At 46.9% G+C, this 25000-nt stretch overlaps 1 protein-coding gene across 5 annotated transcripts in view; it reads right to left on the minus strand.

Moving 5' to 3' along the window:
- rerea (arginine-glutamic acid dipeptide (RE) repeats a) overlaps nt 1-25000 on the minus strand; it is a 260930-nt gene that overhangs the window by 190043 nt on the left and 45887 nt on the right. For all 5 annotated transcript variants that reach the window (XM_063209003.1, XM_063209002.1, XM_063209001.1 and 2 more), the window contains exon 2: nt 5050-5136. The gene's annotated coding sequence lies outside the window, so the exon portion shown is untranslated. The remainder of the gene's footprint in view (nt 1-5049; nt 5137-25000) is intronic.

Genomic DNA, 25000 nt, shown 5'->3' on the forward strand with positions numbered 1-25000 from the left:
ACAAACATACAGCGATAGCCGCCGCCGTTTCAATGACGAGCCTGATCTGGCTTGGTGTAAGTATGGAGAGAGAGAGAGAGAAAAAAAGACCTTGCCTTGGATTTCTATACAGTCAATGGCTTACAGCAGAGTGAGAGGGGAAGGAAGGAAGAGGAAAAGCAGCGTGGAGGAGAGGGGGAAGGGAAGGGGGGAGCAGAGAGGAGAGGAGAGGAAAAAAAGCTGAATGGGCCCTGTAACTTAAAGCTCGCCTGTCTACCCCAATCAGCTCAAAGCAGCTCTGTGTGAGGAGAGAGGCATGTTAAGCCTGAGCAGGGGCATACACACACTACACAGAGAGAGAGAGCGAGATAGAGAGAGAGAGAGAGAGAGAGAGAGAGAGAGAGAGAGAGAGAGAGAGAGAGAGAGAGAGAGAGAGAGAGAGAAGCTCAGCTCAGCTCAGCTCAGCTCAGCTCACCAACCACACCATGCATGCTGCCACCTAATGGACATTTGGAGAAACTGCAGACGGCATTGCCTCAGAGGAAGGCAGCCAGGATTAAAAGGGAGCTAGCTGCTTCTCTGACGCAGGTCGGTTAACATAAAGTATGGCTTCCGAGCCCAGTTTTCCCTCCCCTCCCCCCTCTCAATCTCTCTGCCTCCCTCCCGCTCTTGGTGACGGTACATTAATCACTGTAACATATTTGATGCGTTCCGTCACCTGTTTGTGTTAAGCGTTCTGGCTGGAAATGAAATGATGTTCTGAAGTGTTTTTTCTCTCCCTCCCTCCTTCCCTCTCTCTCTCCTCTCCTCTCCTCATTGCTCTTCACACATTGAGAGAAGTGAGGAGGAAAAAACCTAACACAGTCATGGATGCCAGCACACTCATACTCAAAGTGACACGCTGTGTGGGAAGTGGTGACAGTATTTTTGGGATGTGGTTGGTTGGGAGGGCGCGTCAGGAAAAGAAAAGAGCAGCACTTGTCTTGAGCGCTCATTGTCTTGCGTATACAGTACACCACGAGTGTGTATACATTCAAATAGCACCGTCTGATATATTATATACAATTGAGTGTATGTGTGTGTACACGTCATGTACTGTACACAACAGAACTTGTGCTTCTCCAAGAGTAAAATGGTTTTCTACAACACAGGGCTATGAATAGGCAAAAGAAGATACCGTTTTTTGCCTTTATGTACCAAAGAAGACAGAGGACGTAAGTGAGTAGTATTGCAGTGAGTAGCATAGTAGTATTATATATTGCTACGTAAAGCGGTATGTATATTGTATACTTTTACAGTACACACATGCCTATGAACAGAGATCATCAGGCCTGAAATTAGAAAAAACAAATCCTGAGCCTGAACCTTTAACCATTTTTGAAATGAATGAGAAAAACCAAATGGGTCATGACAACATTTTTGATGAGTCATGGGTTATATGTTTATGTTACAATCTCTGTCGAGCCTGAAATCAGGCACGGAGCCTGAATATCATCAGCCCTGGATGGATCATGGCTGCAATGTGAACACATAACAAGACGTACAAGAGAAACGTGTGCAAACGATCTGCAACCTGGCGAATGTTACATAGCATTTTCTGGAAATAGCCGATGATTTGTACTGGGGAGGGGGGGGCACACAAAATCTCTTATCTCCAGTGAAACATGATGCAGCGACAACTCTGGGGGGGGGGGGGGGGTGCTGGGGGGGGTTCGGGAGGGTGCAGACATTTTTCTTTCACCTTCCTTCCCCTCCTTCCTTTCCTTTGCCACCAACCCTCCACCTCCCCCTCTCTCTATTCTTGAAGACGGAGGGAGAAAAGATTTACTGGAGAGAGTCACTTAAATCTCCCAACCTGCTATTACACGGTGAGTCCCCCTACACAGAGAAAGAACGAGAGAGAGAGAGAGAGAGAGAGAGAGAGAGAGAGAGAGAGAGAGAGAGAGAGAGAGAGAGAGAGAGAGAGAGAGAGAGAGAGAGGGAATACATGTGTGTGTGTGTGTGTGTGTGTGTGAATGCGTGTGTGTGTGTTAGCATGTTATTTTTGTTAGTATGTGTGTGTTTATTAGTGAGTTACGACATTGTCAAGTGAACAGCTGACAGGACAGTAGCATAGCAGCACACAAGACAGGCAGGGAGGCGATGGGGTGGGGGTAGGAATGGGTGGTACTGTTAGTTGTGCAGAGAGAGAGAAAGAGAGAGAAATAGAGAAAACAAAGGGACGAAAGCCTCCGAGGTCCATGTCAGCCGTGGCTGCTCCAGGAGGGAGCTGAGGCAGACACACAGGGGGGTCATTGTTCTCTGTCGACTGCAGGTACATTCCACAACACGCAGGCAAAACAAACGCTTTGACACGGGCCAGTGCAAACACAACAGCAGCACAGAGAGAGACAGAGACAGAGTGGGAGAGAGAGGGAAAGAGAGTGAGAGAGAGAGCCAGAGAGAAAGAAAGAAAGCAAGATATAGAGAGCTTCATGAAGAGTGAGAAAAAGAGAAGACGAGGGAGTTTGAGCTAGAAGGACAGAGCAAGGTTCAGAAAAGAGACAAGAGAAATAGAGAAAGATGGACGGAGAGAAAGAGAACGAGAGAGAGCACTTGACGAGGCACCAAAGCTCTCGCTCAGACTCTGAATCATCCAGAGAAGGTTGACTCCCTGCCTCCAGCTACATTCTTTAAATTGCAGTAAGAACATTCATAGTACAAATATGTGTCTGGGGCCGCGTGTGTGTGTATGGCTGTGTGGCTGTGTGTGTTTGTGCAGGTGCAGTATGTGTCTACATGTGCAGGTGTGTTTGTTTTCTGCTAGAGCCTTGGCAGACAGAGACAGAAAGGAGGAGAGAGACGGATAAAGAGGGGAGGAGAGAGAGAGGAGGAGAGAAGAGTGCTTGGCCAGCAGGCAGGCAGGCAGGCGTTATGACAGAGTTGTTGCGGGCTCCAATCCGCCCTGTCACAACGCATTTCTCAAGTCCATCTCCTGGATATTTTATCAAATTACTGCCCTGATGAAAGTCATCCTCCCCAGAATGGGGCAGTGTCTCTGGGTGTCTGTCTGGGTCTAGGTCTGGCCGTGTGAGAGACGTGAGAGCAGACGAGAGATGTGATGTGAGCGGGGGGGGAGGGGAGGAGGGGGGGGGGGGGGGGGGGGGGGGGGGGNGTGGGGAGAGAGAGGGAGGAAGTGAGAGGAGCAGAGAGTTGGGTGTGTGGTGATGCGATGGCGCTTTAGTGATGTTGGGTTTTTTTTTCAAGATGGAGGAAGATTGAGAGGGGGAGAGAGACTGAAGGAGAAGAGATTGCCACTCTGGCTAGAAGAGACGAGGAGAAAAAAAATGAGAACGGAACTAAGGGAGCTGGGGGAAGAGGAGAGAGACGGAGATAGAAAAAGAAAGGAAACAGTGAAAGGATGGTAGGAACGGAAAAGGCGAGAAAGATTAAGAGAGAGCAAAAAATGTTGAGAGAGGGAAAGGAAAAGACAGAGTGGAGATTATATTGAGAGTTGAGACAGAGGAACGGAGGGAAAGGAAAGACGACAGACAGAAAGAGAGAGATCAAAACGAGAGAGGAATGCAAAGATGGACCTCAAGAGGGAGATACACAGAGAGAGGGAGTAGGAAAAAAGAGAGAGGGAGAGGGAGAGAGAGAAAGAGATGGCAGCAGATGGAGGAAAGCAGCAGAGCAAGAGAGCAGAGTCTGCGTACATCAGCAAGGATGGAGGAAGCAGAAGACAGAGAGAGCAAGAGAGAAAACGAGACGTAGAGAGGAGAGAGAGAGAGAGAGACGTAGAGAGAGAGAGAGAGAGAGAAAGAGAGAGAGAGAGAGAGAGAAAGAGAAAACAAGACGTAGTGAGAGAGAGAAAGAGAGAGACAGACACAGAGAGAGAGAGAGAGAGAGAGAGAGAGAAGGAGACATAGAGAGGGAGAGCAAGAAAGAGAGAGACAAAGAGAGAGATGGAGAGAGAGTCTGAGAGAGAGGTGCAGCGTGAGCAGAAAGCCAATTACCAAAGTCATTAAGTAACCTGTTCCAGCGCTCCACACAGAAAGAGAACGAGACAGAGCCGCCATATCATTACCGGATTTATTACCCCACACACTCATCCTCCCTCCCATACCACGTGCCAGCCTGCTGTGGCTGTGTGTGTGTGTGTGTGTGCGTGTGTGCGTGTGTGCGTGTGTGTGTGTGTGTGTGTGTGTGTGTGCAAACGTGTGTGTGTGTGTGTGTGATTTTTTTGCTGCTAATAATGGGCGAAAGGGGAGGTCACGTCATGTGTGTGTGTGTGTATTTGTGTGTGTATGTGTGTGTGTGTGTGTGTGTACAATATGTAGGGAGAGAGGGAAGGGAGGGAAGAGGCAGACAACTAGATGTGCAAATGTAAAGCGCGTTGGTTCGGGAGAGGAGTGTTCACATCATCAGCGCAGGCATTAGATACGGCAGCCATATTAGCTCGAGGGGAAAATGTAGAGTGAAGAAGACGAGGTGGCAACGACAGCTAGCAAGCAACCCAGGCAGCGGTAACAGCAGTGGGAAAATATAGACAAGGGGTTGCATTTAAGGCTGGGGTGGGGGGCAAGCAGAGGGCAGAATAAGTAAGTGGGTGGTGTGGTTTGCAGTGTGTGTGTATCTCTGTGTGTGTATCTGTGTGTGTGTGTGTGTGTGCATGTGTGTGTGTGTGTGCATGTGTGTAATGAGTGTGTCAATTATGCAAGATGTGTGTGTGTTACGTGTGTCTGTGTTATGCATGTTTCTCTGTGTGTATCTGTGTTATGTGTGTGTGTGTGTGTGTGTGTGTGTGTGTGTGTGTGTGTGTGTGTGTGTGTGTGTGTGTGTGTGTGTGTGTGTGTGTGTGTGTGTGTGTGTGTGTGTGTGTGTGTGTGTGTGTGTGTGTGTGTGTGTGTGGACAAGGGGTCTTTGAGTGGGTGAGAAGGGTTATTTGTGTAGTGTAGGAAGGGAGAGAAAGGAAGCAGGCTATAGCAAGTCACAGAGAGGAGGGGAGGAGGTTAGGAGGAGATAACATTTAAAAGAAAAAAAGAAAGAAAAAAAAGCAGGAAGCGTCTTTGATTGCCTCTGGTGACTAACCTTGACTGCATTCACCCCCTTTTAGAAAGCGCCTCTCTCCACCACCGGCCTCCTTGGTGTCTTAACAAGCAGTGAAACGACACCACTCTGGGGAAGGAAGAGAAAAACAGACAAGACAAGACAAGAAAAGAAAGACAGAAAAAAAGACAGAGAGAAAAAGAGAAAGAAAGAAAGAAAGAAAAGAAAAAACATGAATACATGAATAAATGGAACAAATGAGGCAGTAACAGCGCGGTCTTTGGCAGGTTTATGCATATTTAAAACAAACTAAGGAAATTAATGGGTGGCACGGTGGCACGAGCACGCCGATGTTTTTCAGCCATTTTACAAAGCAATTAGTCTAGCACGATGACAACAGGAGGGACGGCTGGCTAAAGACAGAGAGAGGGTTGTGGGGTGGGGGACATACAAGAGGCTTTCGGACCAAATGGTTGAAGGGAAGAAAAAAATGAGTGTGCGCGCGCACACACACGCAAGTAAATGAAAATATAATGTAATAAAATGACAGGGTGAGTGGGCTTGACGGAAGTGGCGGCCGGCCTGCCGGAGGGAGGGTGTATATGTGTGTGTGTGTGTGTGTGTGTGTGTGTGTGTGGGAAGAACATTAATTGTAACATTTGGCCCCTGGGGGGAACACACTGACCCCTCACCTCCTCCTCCTCCTCCTCCTCCTCCTCCCAACCCCCCTCCCTCCCTCCCTCCCTCCCTCTAACAGAGATACAGCAGCGAACGCTGATTTTCAGACAACCATCCATTTCATGCATGTGTGTGTAGTATGTGTGTGAGTGCCTTGTCTACCACACACACACTACCTGATCCCCATTTTTTTCTTCCTCTCCATTCGTCCACCCCTCGCGCACGTTTTACTGATCCCTTCATCTCTCCCTCCCTCCCTCCCTACCGCAGTCAATTCTCCCTTCATTTCTCTCTTTTATCTCTCTCTCTCCCTTTTCTCTCCGTCTCCGAGCCGTGAGGAGAGGAGGAATAAAGGCATGACGGAGCGGAGGGGAGCAGCCCCACAGCACCTGTTCAATAACACTGACATTTCACATTCAGCATACGAAGGAGGGAGCAGAAGCCCCCCACCGCCTGCCGCACCGCACCACGCCACGCCACGTCACAGCACACCGCACCGCACCACACCGCTTTTACAGCCCCTTTCAGAGCGAAAACAGAAAGCAGCTGCAAGACCTGATTTATGGGACCTGCCGAAGGAGAGAGAGAAAGAGAGAGAGAGAGAGAAAGAGAAAGAGAAAGAGAAAGAGAAAGAGAAAGAGAGAGAGAGAGAGAGAGAGAGAGAGAGAGAGAGGGAGAGAGAGAGAGGGAGAGAGAGAGAGAGAGAGAGAGAGAGAGAGGGGCAGGCAGAGAAACATGAAGATAATCCCCTCCACATTTCACATAGGAAATGACCCTCATGTGTCTCACACTCTGTGTGTGTGCGTGTGTGAGATACGGTGCATAGGCTAGGCTTACTGTCTAGCGAGCACGCCACCAATGAGCTAAGGACACGGATGGCGAAAGCAAGCTGCTTGATGTCCAATCTCTGGCTCAGACGGAGCAGGCCGAGGTGCATGATGTAATTTAAACATAGGGTTGGATAAACGCATGATGTCATTTACATACTAACTTACAGGTTGGATAAGTGTGTGCACTGTGCAATGGTATGACCCATTGCCCTTGGAAATAATGGACAACAAAAGGATGTTTTTGCGCATTTGAAAAAAAAAATGACCGCATTTTTGGCCACCATTTTGGTTTGCTTCCTTTTTAAAATTGAAACTGAAAAAAACAATAGACACAAGCACACACACATTCCCTCTTACATACAGGCTTGATGGCGTACACACACACACATGCACGCTCATACAGGTGTGCATTCATTGACACGTACTATACCCTCTTCCCAGGCGTGGTAACTAGCCACGTAGGTTCCATTAGCACCCCCACACACCCCCACACCCCACTGCCCAATCTGTTTGACTGCATTAAAGCATTTAGACCCCTGCAATTACGGGCGATAAAGGTTATTAACTTGCAGGATTAGATCACTGTATTAAAACCATTGATTCCCTCCTGTCCTTCCATCCTACCCTATCCTTAGTATGCCTCCCACCCCACCCCAACACCCCATTCTTCATTTATTCACCCTCTTCAAGCCCCCCTCTCCCTCTGAGTCCATCCACACTCCAGTCAAACAGCTGCGCTCTCTTCTCTAGATCTTTCCCTAGCTGCTGAATTTCTGCTCTTAATGTCCAACACAGCAAGGCAAAGCCTGTAGCAACACCCCTACTGCTGCATCCCAACATAACCCACAGACCCAGTCACAGTAAATAAGTCTTTGACAGATGACCAAGTGTGTTTGTGTTAGTGAGTGTGTGTATGAGGCAGGATGTGTTGAGAGTGAGAGAGTGTGTTAATTTGTGCATACCGGTATATGTATGGGACATGCATGTGTTTGTGTTTTGATAGTGTTAGTTCAGTGTGTGTTGACCTCACACATATACACACTAACACAAACACACACATTCGCACAGGCCAGGGTCTATGCAGGAAGGGGAGAACAACCCGGCTGCCAAAATGGCCAGCCAAGGGCAACACGGCTCCCAGTCAGCTCCCGCTGGCTAGCCTTGCACCTCTAAGGCGAGCTGCAGATCGATCGATAACGCGCCAGCACTAAACAAGCCCGGTGATCGACCTCGTCAGCATACTAAACAAACCAAGGGCCCCGGCCTCAGCGAAATGTGCTGCTGAACCCGTAACACGCCATGCTAAACAGCCTAATCAGACAAGGAATGAATGAAGCCTGCACCAGTGAAGCAGCCTAATAAGACTACTTAACTAAAGCACAAGGCTGCGGGACCCAATGAGATTGATGAGTCTATGCAGGCAGAACTGTGTGATGTCGTGTGGTGGTAACTGGGTTGGGGGTGGGTGCACACTGCACAGCAAAGGGTGCATGCATGCAGAGTGAAGGGCTTGTATTGTAGCCTGCGTGTCAAGAGCAACAATGGACAAGGCACTCAAATAAAGCAGACAGATTGGCAGGGGGGAAAGGAGAATATTTGGTTCAGCAGGATACGGCAAAGCTGGCTATGGCTTGTCTGCTCAACACGCAAAAAGCCCGACTTGCTAGTCTGTCTCTTTTTTTTGGTTTTGTTTGGGTTTTTTTTTAAAGGAAGAAAGAAAAAAATCCCAATTCATTCATCAGTGCCCCAATCTTATTATGCAACGCTGTGATTCTGCCCCAGTAACCCTCACCCCACCCTTCACTGACACGGCAAAGCCTCTCGAATCTCGTGCTGGAATCACAATCCAACAACCCGCCACCCCCTCCCTACTCTCTCTCTCTCTCTCTCTACACCGCCGTCCTCGACACGCCAGCTCCCCTCATCTCCTCTGTGCCTCTGCCCACATCAAAAGAGCCTGTGACAGCTCTCATGACTAAGCCTCCCTTGCTATGGCTTTTCTCCCTTGCCGCTCTCTCTCTCTCTCTCTCTCTCGCTCTCGCTCTCTCGCTCTCTCGCTCTCTCTCTCTCTCTCTCGCTCTCTCTCTCTCTCTCTCTCACTCTCCCTTTTCTTTCTCTCACTCCATCTCCCTCTCAATCTCTCTTTTCTTTCTCTCTCTGTTGTTTCTCTCTCTCTCCATCCATCTCTCCCGCTCATAGTTTCTCATTCTCTCCCTGCTGTCTGCCTTTTTTCCTTCTCCCCTTTCCCTCCTCTCTCCTCTCTTGAAATTCATCAGAGGCGGGAGAGAAAAGAAGATGGTGTGCAGTGCACGGCGCAGAAGGAAGGAAAGGGGAGCGAGGGAGCAAGGGAGGGAGGGAGGGAGAGAGAGAGGGGTGAGGGAGGGAGGGAGGGAGGGAGGGAGCGAGAGAGAAGTCTCGCATCAGATGAGGCGAGCCACAGACTTCACAAATCGATCCTAATGCAGTGCCTCAAAAGGCATTTCCAAAGCCATTCCGCGCGGGGATGTGACTACGCAAGCAAGCCGGGGCCAGATAACAAATGTTGCTCCTCCGCAAGTGTCGGGGATTAGATTAGTCAGCCTGCCATCAGCAGCTAAGGTGCTTAAATAAACTTTTGATGGCATTTTTTGTTAAAAGTTGGCAACCATGCCAGAAGTTATCAGCATGGGCTAAGGTTTCAGAATCACCTGGTTGCCAACATGGAACTTGACCTTTAAGGTCAAATCTTAAGGTCAAAAGGTCAAACACGGTCAAATAACAGTGTTATTTAGTTAAAAATTGTTACAAAGTTGTTAAAAGTGGGAAACCATGCCAGAAGTCATCAGCATGGACTAAGGATTCAGAATCAACTTGTTGTCAACACGGAACTTGACCTTTACGGTCAAATTTGAAGGTCAAAAGCAATGTATCTGGTTTGCCTTTTTTGGTGATCTTTATATTCATGGGATTCTTGTTTTCAAAAGTTGGCAACCATGTTAGAAGTTATCAGCATGGACTTAAGTTTCAGAATCACCTGGTTACCATATAGAACTTGACTTCGAAGGTCAAATTTGAAGGTCAAAAGGTCAACCAAGGTCAATTAAAAAATCATTTTTTTTTGTGATGTGCTTTCATAAAATACAAGTTGTTTGCATGGTACTGTATATTGAATAATTAGTAGGCCTATAATTTGATATGATTTGATTTGGCTTATCATGGTGGGGTTCTGGCCTGTCATCCTTAGACATTCATCATAGCTCATTAGCATAAAATTAGCTTAAACTTGTATTTTCACTCTGGTCATCTAAATTACTTTATTCATCTTTGTGAAGCACATTGTGAAGCTGCTGGTATGAAATGGGATATGCATTGCCTCACCAGTTAATTTGCTTTGCCCCATCAATTCACAGGCTTTCCATAGAAAAAATAATGACTTCTGTTATTTCTAATGTGTTTCAAATGGTTATAGCAATGGAGTATACTTGCTGATTTGCTATGTCATATCATGGTTAGGAAATGAAACCTACAGAGTAGATCAAGTATTGCACACTTTTCTTGATGTTCTCATAACTACTGTAGAATGTTCTGTTGCAATTTCCCAGGCTTGAGTTTTCTTTGGGTATTGATCGGTCTAGACATGACTTTTTTCAGAAAGACTAAAAGGCAATTGATATGTTACCACCAAGTGATGCATATGGATTGCATTTTGCATAAGCAAATCAGCAGGCAAATGTATGGCTGCAGTCTGACAAAGTACATATTAACAAAGACACTGAGGAGGCTGGTGGTTGGAAAGTTGTAGACCAACACTTGATGGCTGTGTGGCAAAGGAAACCTCCAGTTCCACATAGTAGCTTAGGACTGATAAGTTGTGGTTGTAGAACCAAGTGGCCAATACATGCCTGCAGTTGCCTGATGAATGGACAGCCCTGTATACCTGCATGTGATTAAAATGTAGATTGTTTAAACGCCGTAGGGGTTTAGATGACACAACCTTTTTGTAATAATAGCAACAATAGCTCCTTTAAATACATAAATATTCAGTATGTACTGACATCACATTTGAATTTTAATTATCGTTTTAATTATTATTGAAATAAACAAACAATATGATGAATTACATTCTTGTTATTGACCATTTGCAATAATCACTTTCATTCATACCCTAATAATAAAGACTACATAACTTCTAAATATACAGGCCCCTAAAGTATTGGAACAGAAAGGCACATTTCCTTGTTTTTGTTGTTCACTTAAGACTAGTGTTTTAAGGGGTTCTAAGTAGGATTAAAAGGTTCATTAATCACTGTTCAGTCATCTGATACTTATTTGAGTCATTAGTAGGTGAAGGGTGACTCTCGCGACCACTTCCACAGTCCACTGTCAGAAAACCCCAAATGCAGCTTTTGACAGCGCTGTCCGCTTCGGGAGAAACCTCATCAAAACAGTGTTTTATTTTCTTTAATATAATTTGTTCCAATACTTTCACTCACTCAATGATTTAAATAATAAGAAATATCTCCTCCAGGTACTAATTATTCAATACATCATGCAAACAACATGTATTTTATGAAAGCACATCACAAAAACCCAAAACGTTTTTTTTTCCCTCGGTTGACCTTTTGACCTTCAAATTTGACCTTAAAGGTCAAGTTCTATGCTGGCAACCATGGACCATGAAACCATTGTCCATGCTGATAACTTCTAGCATGATTGTCAACTTTTGAAAAAGAATTCCATGGATATGAAGCGCCCCCCCCCCAAAGGCAAACCAGAAAATGCATTGTTTTTGACATTCAAATTTGACCTTAAAAGTCAAGTTCCATGTTGGCAACCAGGTGATTCTGAAACCTTAGTCCATGCTGATAACATCTAGCATGGTTGCTGACATTTGAAAAATAATTCCATGAATATACAGTTCCCAAAATGGACTAACCAGAAAATACATTGTTTTTGACCTTTTGACCTTCAAATTTGACCCTAAAGGTCAAGTTCCGTGTTGGCAACAAGTTGATTCTGAATCTTTAGTCCATGCTGATGACTTCTGGCATGGTTGCCCACTTTTAACATCATTTTAACATTTTCAAACTAAATAACACTGTTATTTGACCGTGATTGACCTTTTGACCTTCATATTTGACCTTAAAGGTCAAGTTCCATGTTGGCAACCAGGTGATTCTGAAACCTTAGCCCATGCTGATAACTTCTGGCATGGTTGCCAACTTTTAACAGAAAATGCCATCAAACATTTATTTTAGGGTCTTGGCAGGCTGACTAGATGGCGGGTCAGGGGAGGAGGAAAATAAAGGAAGAATGCATTTTAAAAAAAGAAAGAAAGATAGACAAACAGAATAGTTTCTTTTTTAAAATAGAGGGGCGGGTGAGGATAGGAAATGTGATTTCTGAACATGGTGTCCTCATGCTTCAGTGAAGAGCATATATTTCTCGCTCTCTCTCTCCCCCCCTCTCTCTCTTATCTACAACTACATACATCTCCATGTCTTTTGTCTTTCGCCACATCTGTGACTTTCTCTCCACATATCCGTTTCTTTCTCTTTCTTTCTCCAGATCCATCTCCACATCTGCTTCTCTCTTTCCAAACCTCCATCTCTCTCTCTCTCTCTCTCGCTCTCGCTCTCGCTCTCGCTCTCGCTCTCTCTTCTCTCTCTCTCGCTCTCTCTCTCTCTCTCTCGCTCTCGCTCTCGCTCTCGCTCTCGCTCTCGCTCTCTCTCGCTCTCTCTCGCTCTCGCTCTCGCTCTCGCTCTCGCTCTCGCTCTCTCTCTCTCTGGAAAGAGGGTACACAATCAGCGGTTAGCCGCCATTGTGTGCTCCCCTAGAGAGTGCTGGGGGAGCATTAGATATTTATAGTTTTCCTGAAAAGGAGAGGAAAGAAAAAGGCCTGTGTGTACACAGCGGCCTTGGCTCTTGACATTCCAGGCATGGATAAGGGGGAGGTGTGTGTGTGTCTATGACTAAGAAATAAGGGCTAGTAGGGGTGTGTGTGTGTGTGTTTTCTTCTCTGTGCGTGTGTGTCTGAGTATTTTGCCGTGTGTGTGTGTGTGTGTGTGTGTGTGTGTGTGTGTGTGTGTGTGTGTGTGTGTGTGTGTGTGTGTGTGTGTGTGTGTGTGTGTGTGTCTTTTTTTTTCTCTGCATCCGCTTCACTCTCTTTCTCTCCCTTTCCTTCCCTCACACACACGAACGAACGAACGAACAAACGCACGCATGCACGCATGCACACACGGCCCGGGAGGGGCAGGCTTTCTTGGTCATCGCTGACCGGAGAGAATATTAATAGAAGGAAAACAGATTACCTGCTGATTAGCAGCCATTACGAGGCAGCTCTATTAACCTTTGAGAAATGGACTGGGCTGCTCTCTGCTTAGCCAAGCATGGTCTCTCTCTCTCTGCGTGTGTGTGTGTGAGAGATAGCCACACACACTACCCGAAACCCCACCATCTAGCTTTCTCTGCTCCCACCCCTTCAGTAGACCTTACTCCTTCCTGTCTGCAATTGTCTTCCTTGATCTCCCTGCATCCTCCATTTCCCTCTCTGCTGCTCCATTCTCCACCACTCCTTCTCGCTCTGCCACTCCTTTACACCCTCTCTCAGTCAGTCTACCTCCCTTCCTAACCATCTCTCCATGTACCCACCTTTCTCTGTAGCTCTCTCTCTCCACACCTCTCTCTCCTTACATCTCTCTCTCTCCCTCTTCTTCCACGCTCTCCCCCTACCTCTCTCTCTCTAGCTGTCTCTCTATACGTCGGTCTCTCTCTCCCTCTCCCTTCCTCCGTATATCTCTCTCTCTCTCTCTCTCTCTCCCTCTACCTCTCTCTCAGAGGGAGAGGGTGAGAGGGGACTGCGGGTGGGGAACAGGAGTGCTGCCGCTGCTGTTAGGTAAGCACATTGAGCCGTCAGCGGCAGCGCTGGACATCCATCACCATGGTGACGCAGTCTTCTGGGGGAGGCGGGGGGGTGGGTCTGGGGCGAAGGAAGTGTTTTGCCCGGCCACAGCTCTCCCCTTCGTCACCCCCAGAGCCACCGGGGAAATTTTCATTAGGAAACACACGTCTCAGACGCCTTAACACTTTTCAGACCGATATAAGCACGTGTATGAGATCATGTCTGTAACATGCTTGTACAATTTCTATATCTCTGCATTGTGTAGTGTGTGTACTGTGTGTGTGTGTGTGTGTGTGTGTGCGTGCGTGCGTAATGTGGTAGGAGGACCACAGTCTGTATGTGTGTACATTACTCACACAAGTGAGACTAGTTTGTGTGTGAGATGTTGCAATGTTTGCAGTGTTTGAGGTAAAGCCTTTGAAAAGGCGTTGGGGAAATTTCCCCACATTTCCACAGAGGTAGCATTTTTGGGTCAGTGCACTCGAGGCCATGTTTAAACCCTGGCTGCGGAGTCAAAGGCAAGACAAGGCAAGGCAAGCGTAGTCCCTGTTGCAGTGTCTGCCTATATATGGCTCTGGCTTACCCTTAGCTGGGGGAAAAAAAATCTTAGAAGACACTACATAAGTGTGTTCAATTGATGACGGCTCATAGCCAGCAAAGCAAATGAACTAATGAAAAATGTGTGTTGAGCATTAATAACTGTGCGTCAAAGCCATCTGAAATAATGAAAACCTGACTAATTGTACTGCAGCAAAAAGCGTGTTTACGGACTTGCTCGCATTTCCCTCAATTTGAAGGCAAATTAACGAGCTTGCTGGTTTAGCGGTTATTTAATCAGACTATATTTTAATCAACTGCCTGCGCGAGCACTGCCTGCGCGAGATGGCAACGGCCCCACACCCGGCGATAAATCATTTATCGTCATTACGGATTTGTTGCCGTTGGTTACGCCTCCGATAAATGAATCATGAGAGGGTCATTGTGTGTCTGCAAACAAATAGCATCGCGCTCTCGCTAGCTCGCTCTCTCTCTCGAGCCTCGGCTCTTTGCTCTCGACGCCCGACTTGACTGACAGCTGAGAGGGGGAAATTACACAGGTAGGTGAGGTGAGGAGGGGAGGGGAAGGGTGGAGGGGAAGGTTCTACTCGTTTAGCTACTAAGGCTGATTTGGTTGGAAGCATTACCTACCTACGTGCTTATCTGTCGTTCCTGATTGCCTGAGGCAAGCAGACGAAAGGGGGAAAAAAACAGGTATGCGAAGCCGATTCTGCTACTGCCACTGCTGCTTTTGTGTGGTGTGATATGGTTTGTGGTCCAGCATTGTCAACAAGACACCTTCTTGCTGTTTCAATCTCCATTATCCAGGCTTTATGAAAAAGGCAGCCATCAGCCTTACAAGCTATTGATTGAAAATATTTTCAGCCTCTCTACCAAGGATGGTGATATTGATTGGCACCATTCAATTTCCAACTCGACAATTAAAGTAAATCCTTCCAAAAAAAAAGGAGACACCTCCTCTGTTCACCCAATTCAGCTGACTCTGTGTCTATCTTTGGCTGAGAGAGAGAGAGAGAGAGAGAGAGAGAGAGAGAGAGAGAGAGAGAGAGAGAGAGAGAGAGAGAGAGAGAGAGAGAGAGAGAGAGAGAGAGAGAGAGAGAGAGTGGGAGAGGGAGAGGGAGAGGGGAGAGGGGGAGAAGAGGAGAGGGAGGGGGTTGGTAGCACAGTAGCGGTTTGGGGTCAGTGTACTTCAGGCCATGTCTGTACCCTCGCTGTAGAGTCAAAGGCAAGACAAGGCAAGTGTAGTCAATTGTTGTGTCTGTCTGGTATGAGGCGGGCTCTCACTTGGAAACAAAGACACTTCAAACGCCTTCAAAAACCACACCATACAAACTAATGAGAAACATGCTAATACTAGAGAGTATTCCAGTCAAAAGCAGTAATGTCTATCAAAGACCCTTGAAACTAAGAAAAACGGAATAATTGCTACTGGGATGTGAAACACCAAACCACCACAAGAACCACCACCACCACCATTACTACTGGAAACTAGCGCCATCCCCTCCCTCCAACATCACGATACAGGCTCGAGGAAACACATTAGCCTTGCAAGCTATCGATTGGAGAAAAATTCTATTCAGGCCCTCCTAAGGACCCCTGGTATTGATTGGCGCCATTCAATTTTCTGCTCGACAATTAAAGCAAAGCCCTTCCCAAAAAACAGACAAGAAAAAAAAAACCTCCAGACGATACCACATGAGCCACCTCTAATGCTCAGCCAATTCGGCAGCTGCCTAGAGCGGTGTCTCTGTATCTCGATCTAGAAAGGGGAGAGAGAGAGGCAGACAGGCAGGCAGGCAGGCAGGCAAGCAAGCAAGCGGGGAGGGAGGGGTGGGGGCTTGAGTTGGTTGGTGCTTCAGCTTGGGTTCTGCTAGGCAGGGTTGAGATGAGATGAGATGAGATGGGGGCTGGGGGTTCAGTAGCGTGTGAAGACATACTAATACTCACTCCCCAGTGCCCACTCCATGGTGACTTGCATTTTCCTTCCCTAGGCACTAAGCCTGTCACGATATACGATAAGTCAATAAATCGGACGATAACTTTTTACAAGAACGATCACTTTTCTGGCCCCGATAAGTAACGAGAAGTTATTTGCGTGATGTTTTGTTTTCCCTATCTCCCTTTCTCTACCGTAGCCATAAGACTACTGATGGCGCATTATAGGCCAACGCAGCGCAATGACGCTTAAATGTTGGTGTAATTTTAAGTTCCAGTGCAGTTCTGATTGGAAAAAAGTGCATTGATCTGGCTACTTGCGTCTTTGAAATAGAACGCTGGTGTTCCCGCGCGTCGCTTATAAGCCTCGACAAAGAATCAGCGCTAGACTAGGAGCGCAATATTCTTCCAGTCTCAATCAGCGCATCTGCAACGTTCCTCAGAGAGGGGAATGAACAGCTCCAACACGGAGGCAAATGTTCATTTTGAAACATGCGCAGCAACCCAATATCCACGACGAAGACGTGTTTGTGCAAACATGAAATAGTGGTGCCGTCGCGACAAACTTGCTCTGAGGCTGTTATTTTAAACCTCGCCGAGTTTCCACTATTATTTCAATGCGCCTCCTATCCCGACGTTCGTTGTCTGTTCTTTTTGTGATTTTCGCTATATTTCTTGTTTATTTAGACCTAACAATATGAGTAGGCAGTCCGCAAGCAAATCATGAAGATAAGATTTGTGGATTTAAATCTTTCACACCAGGAGAATGTGAACGGTTGAGCGCGCTACAGGGGAAACAGAGGCATGGCGACTCATAACTCATAAGAATCAATGTATGGGCGTTCATAAAGGACTTTAAAGTGCGCAGAATTGCAGCTTGTTCCGGTCGAGGGTATGAGAGAGAGAGAGAGAGAGAGAGAGAGAGAGAGAGAGAGAGAGAGAGAGAGAGAGAGCTGAAACTTGTGCATCTGTTCATGCTCTTTTGCTTTTTGCTGATGTTGAAATGCCTTTAACAGGGCTGATTTGGGTTTTGACTGACAATTAGCTAGTAACAACGTGCATTTGTTTGAAATAAGCTAATAAGTTATTACTAATAAGTAATAATTTGTGAATTAACAATACCCCACCAGTAGGTTATTTTACATCACACAATGGATAGGCCTATAAGCCATTCAGTGTGCTTGAGAAAGATAAATAACAGAAAATGTTAAAGAAAGACTATATAACTTACCTTCATAATAAATACAAAAAAGCCTATTTAGAGCCTATTGTGCTCCATGAGGATGTATTTAAAAACATATATCCCCCGCCGTGATGCTTTAAAAATATGAAGGGGTGTAGTCACATTTTTATTGCATTTTTACGTCATTAGGCTATATTGTTTGACACATTTCTTCTTGGAGCAGGCGTCAATCTTAATTATTTAAACCTCTGAGTCTGCTGGCCCAAATGTTACATTCAATGTTTCAAGAAGGAGGCCGCACCTTGCATAGCAGTGTTTTTTATTGCACATTATATTGTTTGAAAATGGCGAGAGAGACAATATTATCGATTATCGCGATAATTTCTTGTTATCGTTATCGTCTGGCAAAAATTGTTATCGTGACAGGCCTACTAGGCACGCTACAAATGAATGCAAATCATCACATCCGTTCGCTCTCTTTCTCTCACACACATTCACACATTCACTCTCTCTCTCTCTCTCTCTCTCTAACTCCCTCTCTCTCCCTCATTCTCTCGCTCACACACTCCCGCTTTCCTCTACTCTCATCTCCTCTCCTCTCCTCACTCTCCTCTCACACTCTCCCTGCCCTTACCCCAGCTGCACTAATAAAACACTACAAACAGGCCGAGTCGCGGCTGCTTGACATTTAGCGCTCCTCCTCACCAATGGCAAGCCGGAGGGGTGCGAATGTGTCTGGGTGTACGTGTGTGTGTATATATGCATGAGCGTGTGTATTAAAGAGATAGAGAGAAAAGCAAGAGAGGTAGAGAGAAAATTGTATGCAGTGTGTATGAGAGAGAGCGAGAGAGAGAGAGAGAGAGAGAGAGAGAGAGAGAGAGAGAGAGAGAGAGAGAGAGAGAGAGAGAGAGAGAGAGAGAGAAAGCAAACAAGGGAGAAAGAGAAGAGTGTATCAGAGATGGAGAGATGATGTGGTGGTTGAGGTTGGAGACTGGAGCAAGGGGAGAAGGGGGTGGGGTATGTGCGGATGGAAGAAATGAACCCGTTTATATGTCTTGACACCGTGGCCCGGCATGAGGAAATAAGAACATGGCTCTCACTTACTGCCTGGACGCGCTCTCCAAGCCATACATCAGATGCGCCCAGCCTCCCGCCCGGCCGCACGGCACGGCCCAGCCCCCCAGGAGACACCGCCGGCAAGGTCAAGCCCATTTCCTGCTGCTGCAGCAACAGCAGCAGCAGTTAGCAGAGGCAGCAGCAGCCGTCATTACCAACACCCACCTTCTCTCTCTCTCTCTCTCTCTCTCTCTCCCCACCATACCATACTCCTCCACCCTAATCCACTCAATTTATTTTTTAAAAACAGTAGATATTTAAAATATTATCAAATACTTTCTTGAGATAGTACAAAGCCATTTCCTCCTGCAGCAGCAGAGGCAGTGGCAGTACTAGGAGCATCAAAGGCAACAGCAATGACTTCATCCAACACGTCACGCACCCATACTCACTCCATTTACACCAGTCACCACACCATCACTCAAACATAAACCATCCCCACCCTTACAAGATGTTCAGAATCATAACATAAATAGTAAGATTTGGCAGCCGTGGCCTAGTGAGAGGTGAACTTAAGATCAGAGCATTGCAGGTTCGAATCCCACCCTTACTTCTCCCCACACCTCAATACCATTATTATTATTATTATTATTATTATTATTATTATTATTATTATTATTATTAACCCCACACTGCTCCAGGGACTGTAACCATAACCAATACCCTGTAGGTGAGATAAACATCAGAGATGCTTCTGCTACAAGCAGGAACTGCTTGGGCTACAAGAAGGATGATGCTGGGGATTCCTATGCTGGTGTTTACTAATGAGGATGGTCTGCGATCCCACCATGTTGAGAACCCTCCTGCATCGTCAGCAGGTTGCTCAAGGTCATTAGCGTTTCGCCCCTTAACCTGTACGCTTCACCTGAGTGGGGCAGCAATGGTGGTTAGCCTTCGCCTGCAGAAGGGTTCCAACTGTGGGATCTCCTTAACCACAGCCATCTCGAGCTAGCCTCGGCTACCTGACCTATTTCCCTAATGGCCTTCTTCAGGTGTTTTTGTTCCAGGCCGAGCTTCTGGAAGAAGTATCGCACTGATGTAGCTGGGAAGCCTCTGCATCCTACTTCAATGGGAAACATACTGGCGTGCCATCCTTTGAGGACTGCCTCGTCCATCAGGTCCTGATATTTCCCCGACTTCTGTTGGTGCGAGATGGCAAGCCTGTCCTCCCATGGCACAGTGAGCTCCGCTACTAATATGGTCCTGGTGCTCCTAGACATCAGGACCATGTCAGGGCGGAGCGAGGTCACTGCGATCTCTTGGGGAAAGACTAATTTCCTCTTCAGATCCACTTTTAACTCCCAGTCTGAGGCGTGCTGTAGGAGGGAACGCGGATGTTTCTTGCCCGTCTTCGGCCTGGGGGCCTGGTCACCTTGGAGGTGGAAATGGGTGACGACAGGGACAGTCGTTTGGTTCTCATTGGCCCTGCCTCTCTGGAACTCCACCCACTTGGCAACTTCTGTTAGGACCTTGTCGTGCCTCCACCTGTATCGGCCCTCTCCCAGTGCCTTTGGACAGCCAGACAGGATGTGGTGTAGTGTGCAATGTTCTGCACCGCACTGAGCACACGATGATGTTTCCTCCTTTCCCCAGATCTTTAAGTTGCTAGGGGTTGGCAAGAGGTCAGCAACAGCTCGCAGCAGAAATGTAAGCTTGCCTTGATCAGTGCTCCACAGCTCCTTCCAGGACAGCGGTCGGTCCAGCGCTTCATCCCACTTCATCCACTGTCCCTGGGAGGCAAGCCCCACTGTTTTCACTCGTCTGTCTTCCTCTGCTGCCTCTCGCACTCTTTGCACCAGAAGTTCTCTTCTCCCCTCCAAGTTAACCTTGCTCCACTGCTTTGTGCTGTAGTTGCCCAGGCCCAAGCGACCCTGGCAGACGATGCCTACGATCTCCTGGTGCTTCCAATAGGCTTCTGCTTCCGCTACAGCGACTTGAGGCTTCCACTTCCTGCCACACCTGATTGAGTTGCCGGTGTGATGGACTGTTTGGTCTTTGGAAAATCGCAGCGTGCTGACTGCTCTTGCCTTGGTGGCTTTGAATTCCTCGACCACAGATGACACAGGTAGGCGGAGCTTTGATGTTTTGCTGTATAGGTTTACAGAGCTAAAGGAGGGAGGAACACCCAGCCATTTCCGCAGGAACTTGCTGCACAGCCTCTCCATTGCTTCCACTGCGGACATGGGGAAGTTGTATAGCAGGAATGGCCACTGCAGTCTGGGTATAATGCCGTACTGAAAACACCATACCTTAAACCGGCCCAGGAGTTGGCTGTTGTCGATTGCTCTGAGCCAGGTGTTCAGTTGAGCTTTGGTGTCACTGAGGTTGCCTGTGTCCTTAAGAGAGCTGTCATAGTTCTTGCCAAGACATCGGATCTCTCGGTCTTGGATTGTGGGGATCTCTGACCCTTGGATGTTAAAGGTGTTTCTTGTCAGTTTCCCCTTCAGGATACAGAGGCTCCTTGATTTCCCAGGCTTAAACTGCATTCTTGCCCAAGTCGCCATCTTCTCCAGTGCACTCAGGATCCACTGTGTTCCCTGGATCGAGGGGGTCATCACGGTCACGTCGTCCATGAAAGCTCGACAGGCAGGGTGTCTTGTGCCATCGACAGCTTTAGGACCTTTACACTGCGTCCCTCCTGCCTCCAGCAGTAGGTTCATTGCAGCCACGAACAGGACCACTGAAATAGTGCATCCTGCCATGATGCCCTTCTCGAGTCTTTGCCACTTGGTGGTAAAGTTCCCCACTGTGAATCTCATACTCATCCTATCCATGTGTGCCATTACTAGGTGCACCACCTCTGGTGGTACTAGGTAGTGCTCCAGTGCCTTTTGGATGAGCTGGTGAGGTACACTTGGGTAGGCTTTAGCTAGATCCAGCCAGACGACCGACAGAGTGTTGTTTCCGCTCTTTGCCTCCTTGATTATCTGGCTGATCGCTGCCGTATGCTCGAGACATCCAGAGTACCCCGGAACTCCGCCCTTCTGGATGCTGGGGTCAACATACTCGTTGCCAAGCAAATATGATGTCATCCTCTTTGCAACAATGGACCAGAATATTTTCCCTTCTACATCCAGTAGTGAGATCTCGCGGAAGTCATCTAGTGCTGAAGAGTTCTGTCCTTTAGGCACAAAGCAACCTTCAGCGAGTGTCCACAGTCTAGGCTCCTGCCTTTTCTTCCAGAGTGTCCGTAGAAGCTTGGCTAGTCTTCTTAGAAGCTGGGGGCAGTTTTTGTAGATTTTGTATGAGGTGCCTGATGGACCTGGCGCGGAACCTGCTCTGGCTTTCTCCACAATTGCGCTCACCTCATCCAGGGTAAAATCTGATAGGTTAAAAGGGACTTTCGGCGTTGGTTGTGGTAATCTGAATGGGCACTCTCCCAGTGGGATGTTCCTTGACGGGTCACAGTGCGCTGCGGCCACACTGTCCTCCACTTCCTCTTTGGAACAGTTCAGCTTTCCGCTCTTGGGCTTTCCCAGGAGCTCTGCGGTAAACTGAAAGGGGTAAATATATGCAAGTCGCTTTGGATAAAAGTGTCAGCCAAGTGTAATGTAATGTAATGTAGTTATTCCAAAAATTAGTCATCTTCGTCATCGTTCATCATTTTGTAAAAGCTATTACAATAACTACAAATCTGACCCCACCCCAACTCAATGTCCAAAATCATAGATAAGCTTAAATACATCATGGCTAGCCACTTCCTGCTTTTTAAAAAAAATAGTCCAATCTGTGATTCATCCCCCGGTTTAATGAAATACACGAATAGGCGATACAGTGAGTGTGTGTGTTCCACATATGAGCCACTCCCTGCCTGGGGCCATATTTGTATTGGGGAGCGGGAGGCAGAGAGGAGGGGGCACAAATTCCAGATTTTATAGTCTGTTTAAAGATGGATTAATAGCACCCGTAATGAACAGCACACACCTGCAAGCAAGCAGTCCGGAAACAATCCCCCACTTAGCTGCCAGCCAAAGGCATGAGCCACCACCACGTGGGTATGCACCGTTCCCTGCCCATCATCTATCTACCTTTACTTTGCTCACGACAAAACATCACTAAACATGCTGGAACTAGCAACGGGGGATGAGAATCCAATTCAATTCAGCATGTGATGAAATCCCAAAGTGTTGAATTAAGGGGGGAAAACAGACCTAACCGCGCTGCCTTGTTTATGCACTTTGCAGAATAAATTTGTGGCCGTGATTACAATGAGCATGTTTTATTTATTTGCTTAAGGGGAGCTGAGTGCATGCTGTAGGACATAAATTGTGTTTGGAAAGAGAGAGCGGGGAAAAGAGAGGAAAAAAAACATACACAGACACAATATGATGGGGTACTTCTGGTGGGGTGGGGTTTTTAAAAAAAAACTAATTTGGAAACAGAATAGTGGCTTGTTTATGTGTAAGCTCGACCCTAGCGTGAGGGGAATGAGATGTTGTATTAAAGTTTAATTTCTCTGCATTTTTCTCAGGATTAATGAGAACACAGACGGATGCAATATGCATATATAAGAAATGGCAGTGGGCGGGCCCACCCACCCACCCACCCACACACCCCCACACCCCCACACACACACACACACACACACACCCACACACCCACACACACACCCACACACCCACACACCCACACACCCACACACACACACACACACACACACACACACACACACACACACACACACACACACACACACACACACAAGCACCAGATATGACAACCATAGGGACTGCTTAGTTGGAGTTCAACATAGACCAACAAAGGCCCTTTAGAGGAATTTACAAAAGCCCTGTGCTTCAAAGCCACAGTCTTCAAAAGGAATCACCTCCTTGTAAGCAACCACTGTAACCGTGTGTGTGTGTGTGTGTGTGTGTGTGTGTGTGTGTGTGTGTGTGTGTGTGTGTGTGTGTGTGTGTGTGTGTGTGTGTGTGTGTGTGTGTGTGTGTGTGTGTGTGTGTGTGTGTGTTTAGGGGTATAAAATCACAGCCTCCATGACGATACGATTCGATATCGATTTCTTAAGGCAGTAATTCGGCCGTAGGATCGATGCATCGATACATAACGATTATTATTTACACTCCTAGTGAGTGTGTGTGTGTTTATGAGCATAGTGTGTGCATGAGTGTGTGTGTGTATGTATGCGAGTGTTATTGTGTGTATCTTTGAGGAGGTACTGCCATGCACTCAAGGTATCTAGTACATATACAACTCCCCAGGGTATTAATGATGTCTGATTAAAGCTCAGAGGACACACATCTTCCCCAGCTTGAAGTGTGAAGTAAGTGTCACTCAAAGCAATAGGAAGCTCCAAAAGGTGACATTATTTAATATGATGGCACGAAATGAGGGCAGAGCCGATTTAGAAAAAGGAGAGAGAAAAAAAAGAAAGATGCTCAAAGGCTAAGCTATTAATATTGTGGTGTTGATTGCTTAGCTAAGAGCTAAGGTCTTAGCATTTCTTTCCTTCAGTAATCGTCTCCCTTCTACTCAAACACAACCACCCCCACCGCTCAAACCCCCCTCTCTGAGTGCATGAGGCATGTGTTTGCAGTGTGTGTGCCAATGTGTGTGTATCTTAAACCTTGAGCGTGTGTGCGTGTGAGTGTGTGTGTGGTGTGTGTACATTTACGGCTGTGTAGGCACTGAAGTCATCACGGCACTTCACGCTAGGTTAACATTCTAAGAGCCTTGGGGAAATAACATTTAGGCTACAGATAACTTATTTAACATCACAACCTCATTTAGCCTGCTTCTTCCGTGTGTGTGTATGTGCCTCTCTTTCCACTCGCACGACCCCAGTGCCAGGGTAGCTAGCATTCATGAGGGGGGTGGGGAAGTATGGGGGCAAGAAAGCTGCCCAGTCACACATCCATGAATACATGCATGCTGAGGGCTAAGCTAACAAAGCAGCTAGCATAAAGCATGTTCTATTGTTTCTGAGAGAGTGAAGGTAGCGGGGGAGCTGTATAGAAGTGGTCTTTAGAAGGGAAAAAAAGAGTAACACCAACTCATCCCCTGTCTAGAATCCTCCATTTTCCTTTTCTAACTAGGCTCTATATTCACATTCAGATCGTTAGACCATCATTTGAATGGTTTTGCTGTTATTAAAACTCCCCTCAGTTTCTTTAAGGCAAGGAAAACAAAGCCTTATACCACATTAAAAGGCAAAACATTTTTTGAACTACGCAAGTCACTGAATTAGTTAACTCAAGTGAGATAAATCTTTCTTTTTTAAATGTATAACCTTATGTTATGGAAAAGGAAGCATACCTATGTTGCCCGGGTCCTATGTTCCCCTGTCTTTGTATGGGACCGGGGAACTTAGGACCCTTTTTCTAAAAAAGGGTTCTATGTTCCCCGCATTGTATGTTTCCGAGTTTTCAAATTGTGCCCTTCCCAAAACCATCCCTAAACCTAACCTGTCAGTAATGCAATGCTTCTGAGTTGTACATTTGGGCCCTGACCAAAACTATCCCTAAACCTAACCTATCAGAGGTGCAACAACAACCTGCGCTTTTCCATGCGGCAGTCTACTTGGAAGCAGCGGGGAACATAGAACCCTTCTCTGAAAAAAGGGTCCTAAGTTCCCCGGTGGCGGGGAACATAGGACCTGGGGAACATAGGGATGACCCCATGGAAAATTAGCCACAATCTTCTCCTTTTATGTAGGGTGAAACAAATTCAGTGTGAATGTGCCCTCAGAAAAGCAGGTGCTCGCGTCGCGACCCTTTCAAGGTTACACGGTAACGCAACTGAGTGAATGCCTGATCAAATGTAGCCTGAGCGTAATAATGATGCAATGAGACTGGTGGT

The sequence above is a fragment of the Engraulis encrasicolus genome, chromosome 10, assembly GCF_034702125.1.
Source record: "Engraulis encrasicolus isolate BLACKSEA-1 chromosome 10, IST_EnEncr_1.0, whole genome shotgun sequence".
NCBI classification, from domain to species: Eukaryota; Metazoa; Chordata; class Actinopteri; order Clupeiformes; family Engraulidae; genus Engraulis; species Engraulis encrasicolus.